Raw genomic sequence first — 17,401 nt, forward strand, 5'->3', positions numbered from 1 at the left:
AAACTATACAAATTCACTAGAACTCACATAATACAATTTTTTAAATAAAAAAAATATATATAAAAAAATATATATATTCTTACAATGTTTTAGTGCAATTTTAATTTGGTAATTTCTCCCTTTCACACTAGCCAACTACAAAGTTGCACAATTTTCTGTGCAACTTTTGAGCCTGACTTTGATAGACTTTGAAGTGACTTTCATAAGACTTTTAAGCCGCGTACACACGATCGGTTAAACCGATGAGAACGGTCTGATGGACTGTTTTCATCGGACCTAACCGATCGTGTGTGGGCCCCATCGGTTATTTATCCATAGGTTAGAAAAAAGCAATCTTGTTTTAAATTTAACCGATGGATACCTAACCGATAGAAAAAAAAACGATCGTTAGTAGGCACAACCATCGGTTAAAAATCCATGCATGCTCAGAATCAAGTCGACGCATGCTTGGAAGCATTGAACTTCGTTTTTTTCAGCACGTCGTTGTGTTTTACGTCACCGCGTTCTGACACGATTGTTTTTTTAAACGATGGTGTGTAGGCACGACTGACCATCAGTCAGCTTCATCGGTTAACCGATGAAAACGGTCTATTAGACCGTTCTCATCGGATGGATCGATCGTTTGTACAGGGCATTAGACTCGCTGGTATTGAAGTCATGTCAAATTCAGGTCAAAGTAGTGCAAGAACCTCGCAGGGACTTCAGTAGTGTCAATTTTAGCAGCTCTCCAAGAGATACATACATGTCCTGTGACTTGGAGTCTCGCAAAACATTACATGCCCAAAAATGTGTAGTTGTTGCATGTTAAAGAAGTAAATATTGGTATCTTATCATTTGTTTTTTTGAAATACGTTTGTGATTGTTCTAATTTCACAATAAGTTACTATATCAAAACAGTTTTTACATTACATGATGCTCCAATCATGTACAGTATATGATGTTTGTGATTATTCATAACTTACCTGTATTGGCAGCCCTGTTATACCACTTACCACAGCTATAATTCAGGGAACACTATATTTCACATAAAAAGCAATTTGGGGTGTCCATAATTTGATGAATGAATGTACACCCCAAAAGAGTTGTCCAGGGTTCTAAGTACCAAAAAGTCTGAAACATGCATGCAATCTGGAGACTTCATTTTTTTTGCCTTGTATTTAATGTATATGTAAAATATGTTGCTGTCATTATGGGTTAATAGTGGTAGACAGATGTGAGAGGATTTCTTATCCCTGGGGTAGATTCAGGTACCGCTGCACACTTCTTACGGAGGCGCAGCGTCCCGTTTTTACCCTGCGCCTATGCAAATTATCTGCGCTACGCTTCATTCATGAAGCAGTAGCTATGTAATTTGTGTGGGCGCTCCTTAAAAATGCCCGGCGTAAGGGCGCGTAATTTAAATGATCCCGTAGGGGGCGTGGATCATTTAAATTAGGCGCGTTCCCGCGCCGAACGTAGTGCGCATGCTCCGTCGGGAAACTTTCCCGACGGGCATTGCGGCAAATGACGTCGCAAGGACGTCATTTGCTTCAAAGTGAACGTAAATGGCGTCCAGCGCCATTCACGATTCACTTACGCAAACAACGTTAAATTTTAAATTCGTGACGCGGGAACGACGGGTATACGTAGCATTGGCTGCCCCTGCTAATAGCAGGAGCAGCCTTACGCGGAACCCAACGAACGGAAACAACGTAAACTGCGTACGCAGGGCTCGCGTAGGGTTGTGAATCGGCGTTAGTATGCAATTTGCATACTATACGCTGACCACTATGGGAACGCCCCCTAGCGGCCATCGTAAGAATGCAGCCTACGATACGACGGCATAAGGAGCCTTATGCCAGTCATATCTTAGGCTGCAGTCGGCGTATCGAGGTTCCTGAATCAGGAGCATTCGAGACGCCGGCGCAAGTAAGCAATTGCGCTGCGTAACTATGGTTACGCAGACGCAATTGCTACCTGAATCTACCCCACTGTCTGTTTGTGGAGTGAAATGAAGGGACATCTTCACAAAGGGACACAGATAGCAAAAATACCCCACATAGGTTTTAACCATTCATTACTCTATTAAACTTTAAATAAGCATAAATAAAGCATTTCCGTATAACTATACTTTAAAGCGATTGTAAATGATCACCTTGTAAAACAACCTATTCAGTTTAAAATTGAAATGAAAGGCAAAACATTTTTGTATAGATATAAAAAGTGATCACATTCCCTCTACATAAGACCTGGGGGGGGGAGCAACAGAGCACACTAAGCTTCCCAGTGAATGGCTGTGCAAGGAAGGGGGGCCATGTCAGGACAAGTCTGATCATTGTAGGAGAGCACACTGAGTTCTAAGCATAGCTAGAGAACTGTCCACCTTGTTTTCTCCTTCTTAGTGTGGTCAGCTTTTAATAGGAAAGCAGAGGGACTGGCAGGAACACCAGGGATTTTGCATAAAAAGAGCAATGCAAAGAGAGCAGGATGCTTTCTCATACAAGTATATGGTGCAGCAGGCACATATTAGGAATATGAAATGTTGGGATGACAAACGCTTTAATGCCGGGTACACACAGGCCGAATGTCGGGAGACAACGGCCGGCTCAAAAAAAAAGTCAGACTTTTGGCCCATGTGTATGTCGGTCTGTCTGACAGAAGCCGGCTGCTCTGGCTTCTGTTGGACGTGCATGCTGGAAAACCAGCAGCCAACTGACTCCTGAGCAGCACTCTTAGCCAATGCCAGAGAGAGTTGATCAGAGTGTTCTGGTAGAGGGGGGGAGACATTCCCCCATCAGAACACAACAGCTCAGCGGGGGTGATCGCTGAACTAACCTTGCATGGTTAGTACAGCGGTTCCGACTGGAGCTGTCAGTGTTAGAGTGTACCATGCTTAAGTCAGGTAATAGTAGTACAGTGAAGCTGAGGAGTGCACAAAAGAGACAGGGCTCTTAATTTTTAAAATGTATTACGGAGTTAAATAGTTACATTGTAGGTGAGGTTGTAAAAAGACTCAAGTCCATCAAGTCCAACCTATGTGTGTGATTGTATGTCAGTATTACATTGTATATCCCTGTACATTGCGGTTGTTCAGGTGCTTATCTAATAGTTTTTTGAAACTATCGATGCCCCCCGCTGAATCCACCACCTGTGGAAGGGAATTCCATATCCTTGCCGCTCTTACAGTAAAGAACCCTCTATGCAGTTTAAAGCGGAGGTCTTTAAAAAATAAAAGCCAGCAGCTACACATACTGCAGCTGCTGGCTTTTAATAATAGGACACTTACCTGTCCTGGAGCCCAGCGATGTCGGCACCGATCCTGTCCATGAAATCCAGATGGATGGAAACCCTATTTTACTTTCCTCTGGTGGATCAGATGGGATCAGATGAAAACGATGAGGTGGTCCATTTTCATCTGATCTCCCTATAGAGAGCGGGACTCTGACTGGTCCATCTCTGCACAGTGAGTGGAGACGGATCTGTCATCCGTCTGTGTAGAGGGGATTAACGGATCAATCCCCCGCTGAGCAAAGCGGAGTCTGCCGGGCAGACCGCCAGTGTGAGAGAGCCTTAAGTTTAAAAAAAAATGCTCCCCATCCCCCTCAATAATTTAAAAATGTGTCACGTACCCCGGGCCCTACTTACCTCCTCTGAGGTGAGCCATTGGCAGCTGTTGAAGGGGGCAAGTGAGATCCTGTGAATAAAACTTGTATTTTGATATCAACATGGTCACTTTAGGCTTGTTTTATTGTTAGCAAAAATTAAAATCAGACATTAAGTACTGTACTTTGTTCCCAAACCCATGTCTGCTCTACTATGCAAATAACATCAGCCCCTGAAATCAAGCTCTACAAATAAGTTCATACATCACATTGTATGGACATTGTGGCCTCAGAGTAGTGAGCTAGAATTCGACTTTAATCCAAATTTGCATAAGAGAGCTTAAGGGATTCTGGGACTTCCAGGGTGCTCTAGAAGCATGTGTTAGTATGTGTGGGCATAACAAGATATCTAGTCTCCATATCTACTAATGTGATCAATTGTTATATTTAATTATGGTAAATTAAAGATTTTGTATAAATAATACACAAAATGTAATGTTTATAATCGTATATATCAGGGATATGCAATTAGCGGACCTCCAGCTGTTGCAGAACTACAATTCCCATGAGGCATAGCAAGACTCTGACAGCCACAAGCATGGCACCCAGAGGCATGATGGGACTTGTAGTTTTGCAACAGCTGGAGGTCCGCTAATTGCATATCCCTGGTATATATGATTATCTCCAAATCATTAAATTCTTTAATCAGTAATTTGGTAACTGAGATCCATAGTAAACTATATCCCACAGACTGTCCACTGAGTACACATGAGTTCATCAATGCTAGTGTTCAATGCACTATTTTTCCAGAAAGGGAATAGAAATAAATTATGTAAGTGAATGAATGACTTCCTCTCGAGCAACAGTCACTCACAATCCCATCAAAATTTGTAAAAAATAAAAAGGAGTTGGCATATATTAGGGGAGGTCAGTTCCTCTCCGAATATAGGGATTTTTTGATGTGAGATGTGTTGCTCTTGGTATCAAAGGTAGGCGCACAAAACACAAGGTTTAAAGTAGTATCAAAAATAATTTAATCATGTAAATATAAATATAAAATATCATATTTCATACAGTCATTAATACAATGAGATATATATATGGTCAGAACCACAATTACATGAAAAACAAGGTATGGGGGAAATTGGTTATTTTAAGGAAGATTAATGCGAATTTTGCCAACTAGTTTCGCACTATGTGTGCTTCATCAGGGCTTGCATAATGTTCCTGTTCCTTTAATGCATGTAGCGGTCTGTGTATGACATAAAGATTCATCATTAATACAGATATAGTACAATAATTTAATATGTTTTATTTTAAACATTTGAAAAAATGTGTGTTTTTAACACATATGTACATAAAGGGGAATATATAGTGCGCTTACCATTTCCGTTAAAAAGAGCTCCGAGAGCTGGGCAGAAAAGCCTGCCTAGAAGTCAGCAAAGAAGCACTGGATGCAATCAGGAGATTAGTTATTCCACTTATAATCAGTGGAAGCCAGATCCACTTGATTTTAGCAGGTGCGGACAATGAAATGTTTATGAGGATTTCCTCCCACAAAGAAGGAGAAGATACAGATGACAAAAAATTGTATCTATATTCTTCCTAAAAGCAAGCAAAAAGATAAAGGTAATAGTAGAGAATATTGAAAAATATGTCTATAAATATATATTGTATAAATGAATTGTTTATGCATTTAATAGTAATGGAAAAGAAAATATCTAATGAAAGCTCAATGGAGATGTTTACCTCTATAGTAGCAAGGTTAAACTTAGTGCTGCCAGATGGATCCACAGAGGTTCCCAATAGGTTCCCACAAAATTCTATAGATGAAAAATAAGTATATACATATATATATAGATATATCAGAAACTAATGATTATCCTATATATAAATAATAGGACACAGTGCCTGTAACTATTGTCATAGTAGGGCAACTGTCTGTATATATATATGAAAAATAGATAGAGAAATAAGCAAGGATTTTTACCTTAAGTGGTGATAGAAAAAGAAAATTATATAGTACAGTGATGTTTCCTGTTGTAATTAGGGGATATAATGCCTCCGTTGAATTACACTTCAGGGTAGTATTGGTGGAGTGGTTCAAAGACAATACCACATATTACCACTTAGATTCTAAAACGAAATGAATAAGAAAAGAATTTAATATTTTAGAACGGTGCATGTGGCTAGATAGCCTAAGTGGGGCATAGATTCATTGAATCAAGGAGTAATTACCTTTGCTGAATAGTAACAGCATAAGGACGAGTGGAATCCGTATGCTGGCGTCTCGCATAAGATTGTATGGTCCTTCCTCCAGCCGTCCAAGCCAGCGTCTGACATGTCCATCGTCAGCGCTGACTTAAATAGCTACATTTCCACCGGAGGTGAAAAGAGTCAAAGCTGACCCCTGGCGTCACCTCCGGTTCACGTGTCCCAAAACAATTGCGCACGCAGATAGTGCGCTCCAGCATGATGACGTATGCTGGAGCGCATAAGGAAGAGACATAAAATCGCTGTCTCTTAACAGCCAAAAGGTGAACAGTTGGCTGGATGTGCGTGCGCGTCCCATCTGATATTACTGATGGGAAACAGAGGCGTCTAAGAGACCGCGCCCCCTGTGTTGGGACATGTGATTGGCCGCATCACGCTTAGTGAAAAGTTCAACCTCCCCCTGCATCCAGAAGCCCCCTGCGTAATGAATCATACAGCTCAGAGCTCAAAAAACGGAAATAATAATTTGATATGAAAGAATAAATAAAATATATACAATTAGACATATATATAACTCCAGAGAAAAAGGCCAGAGTTTGTTTCTTAATTTTACAAAAATAAACATCCGATAAGGGTTCATTTTTACATTGTCTACCTAGAGGAGAAGATTGATAGAGGCAGTGTCCATGATAATCACGATTATTAGGGATTTTAATGCTGTCCAGCTATTTTATCTTATCATACAGCCGGACAGAGTAAGAGAGATAATCAACAATGGATGCAAAATAAATCAACAACAGATAGAAAAAGATCGAATAAAACAAAACCAAGCATAACACCATAAATGTAAAAATACAAAAAGTACAGAGATTATATATATATGAGTTGGACGCAAAGGGCGGAGCAATGGAGCCATCACAGTAGATAAGAAGTTATATATCTCTCGGAGGGTCCTCTGAGTATACAGTATGCAAACACAGTGTAGAGGCAGACCTGCCAATGACCTATATATAGCAACTAAGAATAGATTATGTATACGGGGTCTTTAAATGACATCTCTGTGATTCAAAACAAGTGACAACCAATTGTCATGTAAGCAAATAATAATGAGCAGCTCATAGGCTTTACTTATAAGAAGGGTTTGAATGACAGCGACGTATTAAGCCCTGGTGAATATGTGGCTCGCTGGTCAAAAATCCAACGAGCCTCGCGTTGGAGGATTTTTTTGTGTCAAAATCCCCACCTCTTTCTGGTAGGGGGATGACTTCCAAAGCGAAAAAAGAAATAAATGAAGGGTCATAGCTATGGTGCAAGCCTACATGTTTGCAAATAGGAGTATAGAGCAATCCCGCGTCTAGGTAATAAAGATGGTCTTTAATTCTTCTCGCAAAGGTTCTCTTCGTCTTTCCTATATAGAATGCGCCGCAGCGACATTTAGCAAGATATACAATGCCTATGGTTGTACAATTAGCATGCCTCTTGGACTTAAGGAAACCTCCTCTAGGGAGGAAACAGCCGTCTCCTTCCTCAATCCAAGGGCAAACATCACATTGTCCGCACTTATACGTGCCTGGTGTCTCAGGTTCCTGAAGATCCGGAGCATCAGGTACCAGATGGCTATGTGTAAGGCTGTCCTTAATGGATCTACATTTCCTATAAACAATTTCAGGTCTCTGAGAAATGTATTTTGAGATAATAGGGTCTTCGGCAAGAAAATGCCAATTATGACTAACCAATTGGCGAAAGATGTTTTGATCAGAGCTAAATGTGGTTATGAGTTTGGTTGTCGGATTGTGCTCTTTTTCCCTCTGCTTAAATAGTAATGCATCTCTGGTATTTGTCTTAGATTTTATATATGCTTGTTTCAGAACCTTTTTACTATATCCTCTCAGTAGAAGTCGTGAATAAAGGGCAGATGCTTCTTTTTCAAAATCCTCCTCCTTTGCACAATTACGCCGAAGTCTTAGGTACTGACTGTAAGGGATGCTTCGCACCAAGGATCTTGGATGCGAGCTAGAGTAGTGAAGAATAGTATTTCCTGCTGTTTCCTTTCTATACAGATTAGTGTAAAGGGTACCATCATCATTTATTGAGATTGTTAGATCGAGGAAGGGGATGCTTTTTGTATCTGACTGGATAGTAAATTTTAGGTTGTAATCGTTAATGGATAAGTATTCCATAAATTTACCTAATAAGTCCGCACCACCAGTCCAGACGACTAAAACATCATCGATATACCTCCGCCACAATAGGATGTGGCGGAGGTATATCGTGGCGGAGTCATCCGAAAAGATGGCTCTTTCCCACCCCCCCAGGTACAGGGTGGCATACGATGGGGCACAGGAGGTCCCCATCGCCACACCCTGCACCTGGAGGTAGGTTGAGCCATTGAAAACAAAGACATTGTTAGTCAGTATATGCTCCAATAGAGTTGTAATGAAATTGCACAATTTCCAATTATTGTGATCTTGCTCACGCAAAAATTGGGAAACAACTTGGATCCCCTTTGTATGCGGGATACTGGAGTAAAGGGCCTCCACGTCTATTGCTGCCAAAATTGATCCTGCGGGTACGCTCATACCTTCCACTATTTTAAGGAGTTCCAATGTATCTTTAAGATATGATGGCAATGCCATTACATGAGGTCTCAGTTGCATATCAACATACTTACTTGCAGTTTCCGTATGACTGCCTATACCCGAAATAATAGGACGGCCAGGTGGAACCCTGATGTCCTTATGTATTTTTGGCAGTGAATAAAACGTAGGAGTTATTGGCCATTTAATCTCTAAATATTCCCTAAGGTCTTGATCAATCAGACCTTGTTGAAATGCTAACGAGATCAGGGAAATATAACTGGATCTGGCTTTTGGAACGTCATCTTCCGATATTGTCCGATACCAGTTACCATTGCATAAAATTTTGTCACACATTCTGATATACTGAGTCTTGGTCATTACAACTACATTGCCCCCTTTATCAGAAGGTTTTATCACCAAATCACTATTACTAGTGAGTTGGGTAAGTGCTTGTTGTTGCTGTCTTGATAGATTGTTATCAGAGATTTTAGGGATTACTAGATTTTCAATTTGTTTCCTTGTTTGCTTAAGGAAGGCCCATACTGCTGGGGAAGTTTGTAGATTGGGGAATCTTTGTGATTTTGTCCTAAACTTACATGGTTCTGAGATCGGTTCTACCTCTAGTTCAGCTTCGTCAGAGAGATCAATTAGATCTTCCGAACTCTCGTTTTCATCCAACAGTTGGATTAGGATTTTTAACGCCCTAAAGTCTTGTACTTTGAAGTCTTTGTATAGTTCCTCTTCCCTAGAGGCTATACGTCCCCTATCGGTGTCAAACATAAATTTATATGTAAGGTTTCTAGCAAACAAATGTAGATCTTTAATTAAAGTAAATTTATCCACTTTTTGTGAGGGGCAGAAACTGAGACCCAGTCTCAGCACCTCAATCTCAGTGGGGGAAAGGTTGTATGTTGAAAGGTTTACAATGTCTAGTCCTGAGTCAGCTGTATCTGTTTTACTACAAAAGGATCCATTTTTCCCAGTTTCATTGTCGGTAGTGGTGTAGACGGAATTAGGCAAGGTCCTAAAGGGATATTACCTAGGTTGGTTTGTCTATTACTAGTTTTGGGAATAGCTCCCTGTTCTTTTTGACTTACAGTGTCCCTTTCATTAGAGAACATTACCAAAGGAGTGTTACCCACCACCAGGTCACCACTTGTGTCTATTCCCAACTCTTGGTTCTTTATGGGTTGGTCAGTGGGAGCCTGAGGAGAGACCATGCGTTTTTTAAGTGTCCCCCCTTGTGCGTTATGCCCACCACCGTTACCGCGTTTGGGTGCACGTCCTCGTCCTGCTGGTCCTCGAAAGGGTTTTGGGATGGTTCTCTGTGAAGAAATAGAAGAGGATGAAGCTGATACATCTGAATCAGATTTATATGCAGTCGGTTCATATTGATTATTACGTCTAAAGGTTTTCTTTCCCTTCTGATTAGGGTTGTGATGCCACTTGTATGCATAACCTCCTGCAAATGCTAGTTGATCCTTATAGAACTTTTGGTCCTTCCTCATAATTACGTTCTTATTGTAGTTTTCTAAATGCTGTATCAAATCTGATTCCTTTTTCTGATATTCACTATTAGAGGTTAAGTGATTGCTTGAACTACGTAAGTTTTCAATCTCCCTATCCAATTCTGCAAGATCAATAATGTGTTTGTCCCTCAGCATTATCATCATATTAGAAGAACATGTATTCAAATTTTCCTCCCATTTGTCTTTTAGTGCTGATTCAGTCATTTCAAACGTGGGGAAAATTTGCACTCTCAATCCTTGAGGGTTGACCCTTTCTTTCAAATATCGATCAAAAAATCGAATATGCCAACCTAAGTTGGATTTTCTTTCCATTAATTTTTTAAGTTTCAGAAAGAAGACATCGAGTCCTACTTCCGTCTTTGCTTGGGATTTGTAAGAATTTTGGATAGTATCCAAAAACTTCTCCCAATCCAAGCCTGAAAACTGTGACATTATAGAAGTGAGAAAAAAGAAGGAAAATATGTAAGTAGCGAAGGAGAGAGAAAAGAGACCAAAAGAGAAAAAGGCAGAAAATATCTATCCTCAGTACTTGTACCTAATTCGGAACAGAGTTATACAATCAGACAATGTTGAACCTAAGTTGGTTTTTAGAGTTTCATAGAAAGTTCAAAGTAAGTAAAACTAATGTTTTTTGTTGTCACCTTAGTACTGGAGGTCATTCATCACTCAATTGCGGGTTTTACACCCAAGGTAAAGTCAAGAAATAAATTATGTAAGTGAATGAATGACTTCCTCTCGAGCAACAGTCACTCACAATCCCATCAAAATTTGTAAAAAATAAAAAGGAGTTGGCATATATTAGGGGAGGTCAGTTCCTCTCCGAATATAGGGATTTTTTGATGTGAGATGTGTTGCTCTTGGTATCAAAGGTAGGCGCACAAAACACAAGGTTTAAAGTAGTATCAAAAATAATTTAATCATGTAAATATAAATATAAAATATCATATTTCATACAGTCATTAATACAATGAGATATATATATGGTCAGAACCACAATTACATGAAAAACAAGGTATGGGGGAAATTGGTTATTTTAAGGAAGATTAATGCGAATTTTGCCAACTAGTTTCGCACTATGTGTGCTTCATCAGGGCTTGCATAATGTTCCTGTTCCTTTAATGCATGTAGCGGTCTGTGTATGACATAAAGATTCATCATTAATACAGATATAGTACAATAATTTAATATGTTTTATTTTAAACATTTGAAAAAATGTGTGTTTTTAACACATATGTACATAAAGGGGAATATATAGTGCGCTTACCATTTCCGTTAAAAAGAGCTCCGAGAGCTGGGCAGAAAAGCCTGCCTAGAAGTCAGCAAAGAAGCACTGGATGCAATCAGGAGATTAGTTATTCCACTTATAATCAGTGGAAGCCAGATCCACTTGATTTTAGCAGGTGCGGACAATGAAATGTTTATGAGGATTTCCTCCCACAAAGAAGGAGAAGATACAGATGACAAAAAATTGTATCTATATTCTTCCTAAAAGCAAGCAAAAAGATAAAGGTAATAGTAGAGAATATTGAAAAATATGTCTATAAATATATATTGTATAAATGAATTGTTTATGCATTTAATAGTAATGGAAAAGAAAATATCTAATGAAAGCTCAATGGAGATGTTTACCTCTATAGTAGCAAGGTTAAACTTAGTGCTGCCAGATGGATCCACAGAGGTTCCCAATAGGTTCCCACAAAATTCTATAGATGAAAAATAAGTATATACATATATATATAGATATATCAGAAACTAATGATTATCCTATATATAAATAATAGGACACAGTGCCTGTAACTATTGTCATAGTAGGGCAACTGTCTGTATATATATATGAAAAATAGATAGAGAAATAAGCAAGGATTTTTACCTTAAGTGGTGATAGAAAAAGAAAATTATATAGTACAGTGATGTTTCCTGTTGTAATTAGGGGATATAATGCCTCCGTTGAATTACACTTCAGGGTAGTATTGGTGGAGTGGTTCAAAGACAATACCACATATTACCACTTAGATTCTAAAACGAAATGAATAAGAAAAGAATTTAATATTTTAGAACGGTGCATGTGGCTAGATAGCCTAAGTGGGGCATAGATTCATTGAATCAAGGAGTAATTACCTTTGCTGAATAGTAACAGCATAAGGACGAGTGGAATCCGTATGCTGGCGTCTCGCATAAGATTGTATGGTCCTTCCTCCAGCCGTCCAAGCCAGCGTCTGACATGTCCATCGTCAGCGCTGACTTAAATAGCTACATTTCCACCGGAGGTGAAAAGAGTCAAAGCTGACCCCTGGCGTCACCTCCGGTTCACGTGTCCCAAAACAATTGCGCACGCAGATAGTGCGCTCCAGCATGATGACGTATGCTGGAGCGCATAAGGAAGAGACATAAAATCGCTGTCTCTTAACAGCCAAAAGGTGAACAGTTGGCTGGATGTGCGTGCGCGTCCCATCTGATATTACTGATGGGAAACAGAGGCGTCTAAGAGACCGCGCCCCCTGTGTTGGGACATGTGATTGGCCGCATCACGCTTAGTGAAAAGTTCAACCTCCCCCTGCATCCAGAAGCCCCCTGCGTAATGAATCATACAGCTCAGAGCTCAAAAAACGGAAATAATAATTTGATATGAAAGAATAAATAAAATATATACAATTAGACATATATATAACTCCAGAGAAAAAGGCCAGAGTTTGTTTCTTAATTTTACAAAAATAAACATCCGATAAGGGTTCATTTTTACATTGTCTACCTAGAGGAGAAGATTGATAGAGGCAGTGTCCATGATAATCACGATTATTAGGGATTTTAATGCTGTCCAGCTATTTTATCTTATCATACAGCCGGACAGAGTAAGAGAGATAATCAACAATGGATGCAAAATAAATCAACAACAGATAGAAAAAGATCGAATAAAACAAAACCAAGCATAACACCATAAATGTAAAAATACAAAAAGTACAGAGATTATATATATATGAGTTGGACGCAAAGGGCGGAGCAATGGAGCCATCACAGTAGATAAGAAGTTATATATCTCTCGGAGGGTCCTCTGAGTATACAGTATGCAAACACAGTGTAGAGGCAGACCTGCCAATGACCTATATATAGCAACTAAGAATAGATTATGTATACGGGGTCTTTAAATGACATCTCTGTGATTCAAAACAAGTGACAACCAATTGTCATGTAAGCAAATAATAATGAGCAGCTCATAGGCTTTACTTATAAGAAGGGTTTGAATGACAGCGACGTATTAAGCCCTGGTGAATATGTGGCTCGCTGGTCAAAAATCCAACGAGCCTCGCGTTGGAGGATTTTTTTGTGTCAAAATCCCCACCTCTTTCTGGTAGGGGGATGACTTCCAAAGCGAAAAAAGAAATAAATGAAGGGTCATAGCTATGGTGCAAGCCTACATGTTTGCAAATAGGAGTATAGAGCAATCCCGCGTCTAGGTAATAAAGATGGTCTTTAATTCTTCTCGCAAAGGTTCTCTTCGTCTTTCCTATATAGAATGCGCCGCAGCGACATTTAGCAAGATATACAATGCCTATGGTTGTACAATTAGCATGCCTCTTGGACTTAAGGAAACCTCCTCTAGGGAGGAAACAGCCGTCTCCTTCCTCAATCCAAGGGCAAACATCACATTGTCCGCACTTATACGTGCCTGGTGTCTCAGGTTCCTGAAGATCCGGAGCATCAGGTACCAGATGGCTATGTGTAAGGCTGTCCTTAATGGATCTACATTTCCTATAAACAATTTCAGGTCTCTGAGAAATGTATTTTGAGATAATAGGGTCTTCGGCAAGAAAATGCCAATTATGACTAACCAATTGGCGAAAGATGTTTTGATCAGAGCTAAATGTGGTTATGAGTTTGGTTGTCGGATTGTGCTCTTTTTCCCTCTGCTTAAATAGTAATGCATCTCTGGTATTTGTCTTAGATTTTATATATGCTTGTTTCAGAACCTTTTTACTATATCCTCTCAGTAGAAGTCGTGAATAAAGGGCAGATGCTTCTTTTTCAAAATCCTCCTCCTTTGCACAATTACGCCGAAGTCTTAGGTACTGACTGTAAGGGATGCTTCGCACCAAGGATCTTGGATGCGAGCTAGAGTAGTGAAGAATAGTATTTCCTGCTGTTTCCTTTCTATACAGATTAGTGTAAAGGGTACCATCATCATTTATTGAGATTGTTAGATCGAGGAAGGGGATGCTTTTTGTATCTGACTGGATAGTAAATTTTAGGTTGTAATCGTTAATGGATAAGTATTCCATAAATTTACCTAATAAGTCCGCACCACCAGTCCAGACGACTAAAACATCATCGATATACCTCCGCCACAATAGGATGTGGCGGAGGTATATCGTGGCGGAGTCATCCGAAAAGATGGCTCTTTCCCACCCCCCCAGGTACAGGGTGGCATACGATGGGGCACAGGAGGTCCCCATCGCCACACCCTGCACCTGGAGGTAGGTTGAGCCATTGAAAACAAAGACATTGTTAGTCAGTATATGCTCCAATAGAGTTGTAATGAAATTGCACAATTTCCAATTATTGTGATCTTGCTCACGCAAAAATTGGGAAACAACTTGGATCCCCTTTGTATGCGGGATACTGGAGTAAAGGGCCTCCACGTCTATTGCTGCCAAAATTGATCCTGCGGGTACGCTCATACCTTCCACTATTTTAAGGAGTTCCAATGTATCTTTAAGATATGATGGCAATGCCATTACATGAGGTCTCAGTTGCATATCAACATACTTACTTGCAGTTTCCGTATGGCTGCCTATACCCGAAATAATAGGACGGCCAGGTGGAACCCTGATGTCCTTATGTATTTTTGGCAGTGAATAAAACGTAGGAGTTATTGGCCATTTAATCTCTAAATATTCCCTAAGGTCTTGATCAATCAGACCTTGTTGAAATGCTAACGAGATCAGGGAAATATAACTGGATCTGGCTTTTGGAACGTCATCTTCCGATATTGTCCGATACCAGTTACCATTGCATAAAATTTTGTCACACATTCTGATATACTGAGTCTTGGTCATTACAACTACATTGCCCCCTTTATCAGAAGGTTTTATCACCAAATCACTATTACTAGTGAGTTGGGTAAGTGCTTGTTGTTGCTGTCTTGATAGATTGTTATCAGAGATTTTAGGGATTACTAGATTTTCAATTTGTTTCCTTGTTTGCTTAAGGAAGGCCCATACTGCTGGGGAAGTTTGTAGATTGGGGAATCTTTGTGATTTTGTCCTAAACTTACATGGTTCTGAGATCGGTTCTACCTCTAGTTCAGCTTCGTCAGAGAGATCAATTAGATCTTCCGAACTCTCGTTTTCATCCAACAGTTGGATTAGGATTTTTAACGCCCTAAAGTCTTGTACTTTGAAGTCTTTGTATAGTTCCTCTTCCCTAGAGGCTATACGTCCCCTATCGGTGTCAAACATAAATTTATATGTAAGGTTTCTAGCAAACAAATGTAGATCTTTAATTAAAGTAAATTTATCCACTTTTTGTGAGGGGCAGAAACTGAGACCCAGTCTCAGCACCTCAATCTCAGTGGGGGAAAGGTTGTATGTTGAAAGGTTTACAATGTCTAGTCCTGAGTCAGCTGTATCTGTTTTACTACAAAAGGATCCATTTTTCCCAGTTTCATTGTCGGTAGTGGTGTAGACGGAATTAGGCAAGGTCCTAAAGGGATATTACCTAGGTTGGTTTGTCTATTACTAGTTTTGGGAATAGCTCCCTGTTCTTTTTGACTTACAGTGTCCCTTTCATTAGAGAACATTACCAAAGGAGTGTTACCCACCACCAGGTCACCACTTGTGTCTATTCCCAACTCTTGGTTCTTTATGGGTTGGTCAGTGGGAGCCTGAGGAGAGACCATGCGTTTTTTAAGTGTCCCCCCTTGTGCGTTATGCCCACCACCGTTACCGCGTTTGGGTGCACGTCCTCGTCCTGCTGGTCCTCGAAAGGGTTTTGGGATGGTTCTCTGTGAAGAAATAGAAGAGGATGAAGCTGATACATCTGAATCAGATTTATATGCAGTCGGTTCATATTGATTATTACGTCTAAAGGTTTTCTTTCCCTTCTGATTAGGGTTGTGATGCCACTTGTATGCATAACCTCCTGCAAATGCTAGTTGATCCTTATAGAACTTTTGGTCCTTCCTCATAATTACGTTCTTATTGTAGTTTTCTAAATGCTGTATCCAGAAAGGGAATAAACAGTACTCACTCCCTCTGTCAATAAAGCTCCATACACACTGGCAGAAATACAGCTTTATGGCCCGGTTCAATAGAAACCAGCAGACATTCGGCCCATGTGTACTGCAGAGCTGGTCCGACAAAAGCTAGCCAATAGTTGAGAGTGCTGACCGGAGTTTTCTGGCGGGGGGCATACCCCTGTTAGAACACAATAGAACAGCAAGGGAGATCGTTGTACTAACATTGGATTAGTCTGCTGGGTTGAACGGGAAAAAAACTAGTAGTGTGTGCTTAAGACACAATTAGGTAGATTCACGTACGGCGTAGCGCATCCCATTTGCACTACGCCGATGTAAGATAGTGAAGCAAGTACTGTATTCACAAAGCACTTGCCTCCTAAGTTACGCCAGCGTAGCGCAAATGGCCCGGCGTAACCCCGCCTAATTCAAAATAGGCAGGTAGGGGGCATGTTGTATGGTAATGAATTCCCGATTCATTACCATACATGTAAATGAAGTGCCGATCGTACGGCGCATGCGCGCACATGCTCAGTATCACGTCGCAAATACTCCTTGCTTTCAACGTGAACGTAACCTACGCCCAGCCCCATTCTGAGTCGACTTACGCAAACTACGTAAACGATGTGAAATTCGACAGCTGTCCGACGTCCATACTTAACATTGGCTGCGCCATCTTTTTGGTGTTTTATCTTTACGCCTGAAAACGCCTTACGTAAACGACGGGCGAGTGTACGTTCGTAAATAGGCGTATCTACGTCATTTACATATTCTCTGCGTAAATCGACGTACACGCCCCTATCGGCCAATGTAAATATGCAACTAAGATACGACGGCGTAGGAGACTTACGCCCGTCGTATCTTAGCAACATTTAAGCGTATCTCAATTTGAGCATACCGCTTAAACATACGACAGCGCGGATTTGGACTTACAACGGCGTATCTACTGATATCTACTCGTAAGTCTATATGAATCTAGCCCCAAATTTTCAAGAAGTTCATTCATCTCTATGTTGCTCAGAGTTTTACTTGAAGTTGTAGGCAATATCTGTAAATAAATGATATAATGGCTAAATCACAATTTGTTCCAATGGAGTATATGGATTAAAAAAAAATGAAAATCCATACAACCCAAAAATTAATATTTCTGCTAACTTAGTAGATGCTTACACAGGCTTCAATAGTTTTGCACTCTAAATACTTTAATATGATGGTACCATGGATAAGAGAAATGGTAAGCCCCAAAATGCAATAAACCATATTAGCCCT

General features: G+C 40.1%; 1 protein-coding gene across 1 annotated transcript in view; it reads left to right on the forward strand.

The window, feature by feature from the left end:
- LOC120909121 (bone morphogenetic protein 2-B-like) overlaps window positions 1–17,401 on the forward strand; it is a 67,035-nt gene that overhangs the window by 759 nt on the left and 48,875 nt on the right. The gene's annotated exons all lie outside the window — the stretch shown is intronic.

Source organism: Rana temporaria, chromosome 8, assembly GCF_905171775.1.
Source record: "Rana temporaria chromosome 8, aRanTem1.1, whole genome shotgun sequence".
Taxonomy (NCBI): Eukaryota; Metazoa; Chordata; class Amphibia; order Anura; family Ranidae; genus Rana; species Rana temporaria.